Here is a 6,733-nt window from a genome sequence, read left to right on the forward strand (position 1 = left end):
ACCAGGACCTTCACAGGACCTCCACAGGACCTCACAGGATCTCACCAGGACCTCCACCCAGGACCTCCACCCAGGACCTCCACCCAGGACCTTCACCCAGGACCTCCACCCAGGACCTTCACCCAGGACCTCCACCAAGGACCTTCACCCAGGACCTCCACCCAGGACCTCCACCCAGGACCTCCACCCAGGAGACCAATGGGTCAACGTTGACTTCATGCTACTTTTGTAATGTCACATTTTTGTTTTTAACCAGCGGTAACATAGTTACATTATTATATTATTACATTATTATATTATTATATTATTACATTATTACAATATTATATTGTTATATTATTATATGATATCGTGTTATTGTTATTATTGTTATATTATATTATTATATTATTACATTATTACAATATTATATTGTTATATTATTATATGATATCATTATTATATTATTATATTATTATATTATATCATTATTATATTATTACATTATTCCTGTTGTTATATAATATATTATTACATTACTACATTTATTATATAATTATATTATTATTGCATTGTTATTTAAACTTTCAATAAGAAAGAAGGCCTTCCAGGGGCCTTCAGGGGCCTTACGGGCCTTCAGGGCCTTCAAGGAGGCCTCCGGGGCCTTCAAGAGGCCTTGCGGGGCATTCAAGGGGGCCTCCGGGGGTCCCAGCTCTGATACCCGGCCCTCTCCTCTTCTCCTCCAGTTGAACTTCATGCTCTGCAACATGGAGGTTGGACCCTTCTCCGTGGCTCCGCCCCCTTTACAGCGAGGAGGAAACAGCTTCCATTTCTCTAGACAGAAGAGAGGATGAGAGAGGAGAGGAACCATGGACCTCTGATTAAACTGCCCCCCTCCTTTCTTCTCCTCTTACGCCAACTGCCTCTCCATCTCTCTCCTCTGCTCTCACAGGCGGGCCTCTCCTCCTCCTCCTCCTTTCTTTTCTTCGCCCCACCACCTCATTTCCTCACTTCCCTCTCACAGCGGATAATATCACCTGTTATCAGAGCATGGACATCAGTTGGGCGGAAACCTCCTCCTCCTCCTCTTCCTCCTCCTCCCTTCCACCTCTCAGGATTCACCTCCTCCCTCCTCCTCCTCCTCCCCTTCACCTCAGGATTCACCTCCTCCCTCTTTCCTCCTCTCCCTCCCGCTCCCCTCTCAGGATTCACCTCCTCCCTCCTCTTCCTCCTCCTCCCTTCACCTCTCAGGATTCACCTCCTCCTCTTCCTCCTCCCTTCACCTCAGGATTCACCTCCTCCTCATCCCTTCACCTCTCAGTATTCACCTCCTGCCTCCTCCTCTTCCTCCTCCTCCCTTCACCTCAGGATTCACCTCCTCCCTCCTCCTCCTCTTCCTCCCTTCACCTCTCAGGATTCACCTCCTCCTCTTCCTCCTCCTCCTCTTCTTCCTTTCACCTCTCAGAATTCACCTCCTCCCTCCACCTTCTCCTCCTCCCTTCACCTCTCAGGATTCACCTCCTCCCTCCTCTTCCTCCTCCTCCCTTCACCTCTCAGGGTTCACCTCCTCCCTCCTCCTCCCTTCACCTCTCAGGATTCACCTCCTCCTCTTCCTCCCTTCACCTTGCTCCAAGTTCACCTCCTCCATCCTCCTCCCTTCACCTCTCAGGATTCACCTCCTCCTCTTCCTCCCTTCACCTCAGGATTCACCCTCCTCCTCTCTTTTCCTATAAAATTCCTACTCTCCACTCCTCCTCCCTTCACCTCTCAGGATTGCCTCCTCCCTCTTCCTCCCCTTCCCACCTCTCAGAGTTCACCTCCTCCCTCCTCCTCCCTTCACCTCTCAGCATTCACCTCCTCCCTCCTCCTCCTCCTCCCTTCACCTCTCAGGATTCACCTCCTCCCTCCTCCTCCTCCTTCTCCTCGGCCAATCCAGCAGATGTTTATCATTTCTATTTTCTTCCTCCTTCCTGTCTTTCTCCTTTTTCACCTCTTCCTTCTCTTAAGCACTCCTCTCCTCCTCTCCTCACCTCTCACTCCTCCGGGTGCTGCAGAGGGAATGTGTTTATGGGTTCTACGGAGTTAATAGGGGTGATCTGCATCTGTCCAGAGCTAAGCGAGGCTGTTGAATGTTTAAGAGGAAGAACAGCAGGCAGAGAGAGATGGAGAAGTAGGAGATGGAGAGAGAGAGATGACAGAAGAGAGAGAGAGAGAGAAGAGAGGGGAGAGAGAGGAGAGAAGGGGGAGAGAGAAGATGAGGAGAGAGAGGGAGCGCAGGGGAGGAGAGAAGAAGGAGAGGGGAGGAAGAGAAGAGGGAGGAGAGAGACGATTGAGAGAGAGAGAGAGAGAGGGGAGAGAGATGAGGAGGAGAGAGGGAGGAGGGAGAGAGAGGAGGAGGCTGAGAGAGAAGAAAGAGAGAGAGGAGAAAGAGAGAGAGGAGAGAGGGTGGCAGAGAAGGGGAGGAGAAGAGGCAAGGGGAGAGAGAGGAGGCGAGGAGGGGAGGGAGAGAAGGAGAGAGAGGAGAGGGGGAGGAGAGAGATTGAGAGATTGGGAGGGGGAGAGAGGGGAGAAGGGGAGATGAGAGATGAGAGGGGGGAGAGAGAGAGGAGGGAAGGAGAGAGATGGATGAGAGGAGGGAAGAGGAAAAGGAGAGAGGGAGGGAGGAGAAGGGAGAGAGAGAGAGAGAGGAGGAGGGGGGAGAGAGGAGGGGAGCAGGGGAGGGAGAGAGAAGGGGGAGGTGGAAATGAAAGTAAATGGGTTTCTCGTGAATGAGATGATCAAAATATGTATTTGTTATTTGTTCATTATAATTTTTGCAGCCGTTGGATTGTTTCTAAATTTAGTATCTAATTAAAATGTATATAAATATATTTATATATATATGTAGATATAAATATATATACATTCCACCGTATTGAACCAAAGAGGCTTCAGGACACCAGGAGGTCGGCGAGTGTTCCACGGAGGAGGAGAGGAGAGAAATGAGGAGGAGAGGGGGAGGAAATGATGAGAGGAGGATGAGGAAATGAGGAGGAGAGGAGGAGAAGAGGAGGAAATGAGGAGGAGGAGAGGAGGAGGAAATGATGAGAGAGGAGGATGGGAAAGGAGGAGAGAGGAGAGTGATGAGGAGGAGGAGGGAGGAGTGAGGAGAAGAGGAGGAAATGATGAGGAGGAGGAGGAAGGAGAGTAGTAGAGGAAGATGAGGAAATGAGGAGGAGGGAGGCTGAGGAGAAGAGGAGGAAATGATGAGGAGAGGAGGAGGAGGAGAGGAGGAAATGATGAGGAGAGGAGGAGGAAATGATGAGAAGAGGAGGAAATGAGGAGGAGAGGAGGAAATGATGGGGAGGAGAGGATGAGGAGGAGAAGAGGAGGAAATGAGGAGGAGGAGAGGATGAGGAGGAAATGAGGAGGAGGAGCGCCTACTCAAAGAGTCAGACTCAGTCAGCTGGTTTGCGATCTGCATCCTGATTGGTCCGTTTACCCATCAGCAGTCCGGCGACGTCCTCGACCCGAGCTGACCCTTCTGAGGCCCGTGTTGGACCACGGAGGCGTTGAGAAACAAGAGGGTCCTAGAGCGCAACATGCGGCTGCGAGAGCAACCCTGAACTGTGCAGGGCGAGAGAGCAGCTCAAGGAGGAGGAGCTCCGGGAGGAGGAGCTCAAGTAGGAGGAGCTCAAGGAGGAGGAGCTCCGGGAGGAGGAACTCAAGTAGGAGGAGCTCAAGGAGGAGGAGCTCAAGTAGGAGGAGCTCCGGCTGCATTCTAAAATGCGACCCCAGACCAGCAGGTGGAGCCGAGAGACTAGGCAGCTGATAGGAGAATGAAGCCACGTGGCTTCATTCTCCTACTGACCCTGAAGGGGACTTCCTCTCCTGGGAGGCGTCCCTTAGAGAGGCGGAGCCTGGTCAGGTTTCACCTTACAATACCCCGGCTCCAAGCTGGCCAGCAAGACAGAAACAATCTTGGGATGAACCGTGACGCCTCCCACGACGATGCAGATGCTCCTCCTCGCCTCCTCCTCCTCCTCACCGCCGCCTCCTCCTCGCCGCCTCCTCCTCGCCGCCTCCTCCTCGCCGCCTCCTCCTCGCCGCCTCCTCCTCACCGCCTCCTCCTCGCCGCCTCCTCCTCCTCGCTGCCTCCTCCTCCTTACTCTGCCTCTCCTCCTCACCTCCCTGCCGCCTCTCCTCCTCTGCCTCCTCCTTCTCGGCCTTTTGGCTAAGATCAAGTGTAGTATCTGTTCTTATCAGTTTAATATCTGATACGTCCCCTACCCGGGGACCATATATTAAATTGATTTTTGGAATAGGGAGATGGAATAGGGGCTTGCTCCGTCCACTCCACGCATCGACCTGGTATTGCAGTACCTCCAGGAACGGTGCACCCCCTTTTGGAGGTGGTGGTCTCCAGCAGGTTTACTTGGAGCTGGTGTACTTGGTCACGGCCTTGGTTCCCTCAGACACCGCGTGCTTCGCCAGCTCGGGCAGCAGCAGCAGGCGACAGCGGTCTGGATCTCCCTGAAGATGATTAGAAAACCCTTGAAAACCCTTGTGCAATTATGTTAGCACAGCTGAAAACTGTTTTGCTGATGAGAGAAGTTATAAAACTGGCCTTCCTTTAAGCTAGTTGATTATCTGGAGCATCACATTTGTGGGTTCGATAAGACTCTCAAAATGGCCAGAAAAAGAACTTTCCATGTGAAACTCACCAGTCTATTCTTGTTCTTAGAAATGAAGGCTATTCCATGCGGTGCAAAGAAACTGAAAATGTCCTCCAGCGGTGTGTACTACTCCCTTCAGAGAACAGCACAAACGGGCTCTAACCAGAGCAGAAAGAAGTGGGAGGCCCCGGTGCACAACTCAGCAAGAAGACAAGTACATTAGAGTCTCTAGTTTGAGAAATAGACGCCTCACAGGTCCTCAACTGGCAGCTTCTTTAAATGGTACCCGCAAAACGCCAGTGTCAACGTCGACAGTGAAGAGGCGACTCCGGGATGCTGGCCTTCTAGGCAGAGTGGCAAAGAAAAAGCCATATCTGAGACTGGCCAATCAAAAGAAAAGATTGGTATGGGCAAAAGAACACAGGCATTGGACAGAGGAAGATTGGAAAAAGGTGTTCTGGACTAATATAAATCATTATTTCTAACCTTGTCAATGTCTTGACTATATTTTCTATACATTTTGCAACTCATTTGATAAATAAAAGTGTGAGTTTTCATGGAAAACACGAAATTGTCTGGGTGATGCCAAACTTTTCAACGGTAGTGTATATAGGAAGCAGAGTCTTCATCACTGAGTACTTCCTCTCCTCCTGTGGAGATGGATGTGTCGGCGGTGGCGAGCGGCGGGACAGCCGGCAGCTTCCATTACATGTTAAATGATGAAGAGGGAGGGGGGGGTCACGCTCCAGCAGCAGGAGGACTCACCTGTCACGGCCCCCGTCGCCCCCGCAGTCGTCCACAGAAGCGCCTGAAGGACCTCCGGACAGGCTGAGTCATGAGCGGCTGGCAGGAGGCTCTCAAAACAATTTGGGGATAAAGCATCGCCTCCCCCCCCCCCTGTCTCCTGCCCACTTACCTCCTGACACCTCCTCATCTCTCCTCCTGCTGCCTCAGCTCTTCTCCCTGTGCTCTGGATCATTAGGGTCCTCTTTTCATTTCTTCTTTTAATTATTTTTTTATAATCATGACATTATTCTTCATTAAATTGTTAATATGTTTCTGATTAAATGAAATTCCACATGCACAACAGACCGGTGAAAATTCACATTATTGAGTTTTCTGTGTGTAAAAAAATGTCTCAATACTTAAATCAAAATGAGGTCCTCCACGATAACCGATTGACTTGATTTTAATCTGTGTCGGAATTGACCTGCTCACAAAAAGCCTCTCAGACCCCTAAGCTCACACTCACTTAGATTTTCCGCCAAAACACACACACACTGTTTAACTCTCTGAAAACACTTCGTCCAGAATCAGACACAACTTGCTGTGGTTCATTATCGGTTCGACATCAGAAATCGTTGAAAGATTGTTGATATGTCATTGTTTTCAGAAGATGCTGGACCAATGAACATCCAATGTCTAATATGTAAAGACACACACACACTCCAAATCACTTGGACTATCCTCACCAAATTTGTACCTATGTCCACACACAAGACACCCCAACCTACCTAGATTTTCATAATACACACATTACACCACACATCAATCCCTCAAAAATATGCCTCATATTTGTAGGGTTATACAAACAGTTAACTCCTCTAGAGCTTAAACCGATTCACACACAAATTTGGCCAGTATTGTCTTGAGACCATCTGAAAAATCTTTGACAAGATTTCACACATATTAAACACATTTGCCACCACAAAAGAAACGCCATTCGCTCATGCAAATTGACGTTGTTGTAACTCCACACATTATGGAATCTGCTCCATATCTCATACCTCACACATACTGACACACAAGACATCCATATGCTAATGATTCTGGTCTTAGCACAACTAGTGGCACTACATTACATGTTTTTTACATACACTGTCACAGATTATTCAGACTCTCAAAATATACCAGAATAGACCTAAGACCTTGATATGCTTCCTGTGAAGCTCCACACACGATGTAGCACACAGGTTCTCCATCGGCAAACATTGATACACACACTGAACAATAAACACCACCTGTAACTCGACTCCACATCATCAGATCCGTACTAAACTCCACACAATGAAACTCCAGGCTTGAAGACATGTGCAGTC

General features: G+C 49.3%; 1 non-coding gene across 1 annotated transcript; it reads left to right on the top strand.

The window, feature by feature from the left end:
• Nucleotides 1-4,172: 4,172 nt before the first annotated feature.
• On the top strand, nucleotides 4,173-4,363 carry LOC130210253 (U2 spliceosomal RNA). The gene has a single exon (XR_008834776.1). It is a non-coding gene; the product is annotated as a U2 spliceosomal RNA (small nuclear RNA).
• Nucleotides 4,364-6,733: the final 2,370 nt, after the last annotated feature.

Source organism: Pseudoliparis swirei, chromosome 19, assembly GCF_029220125.1.
Source record: "Pseudoliparis swirei isolate HS2019 ecotype Mariana Trench chromosome 19, NWPU_hadal_v1, whole genome shotgun sequence".
In the NCBI taxonomy this organism is placed as follows: domain Eukaryota; kingdom Metazoa; phylum Chordata; class Actinopteri; order Perciformes; family Liparidae; genus Pseudoliparis; species Pseudoliparis swirei.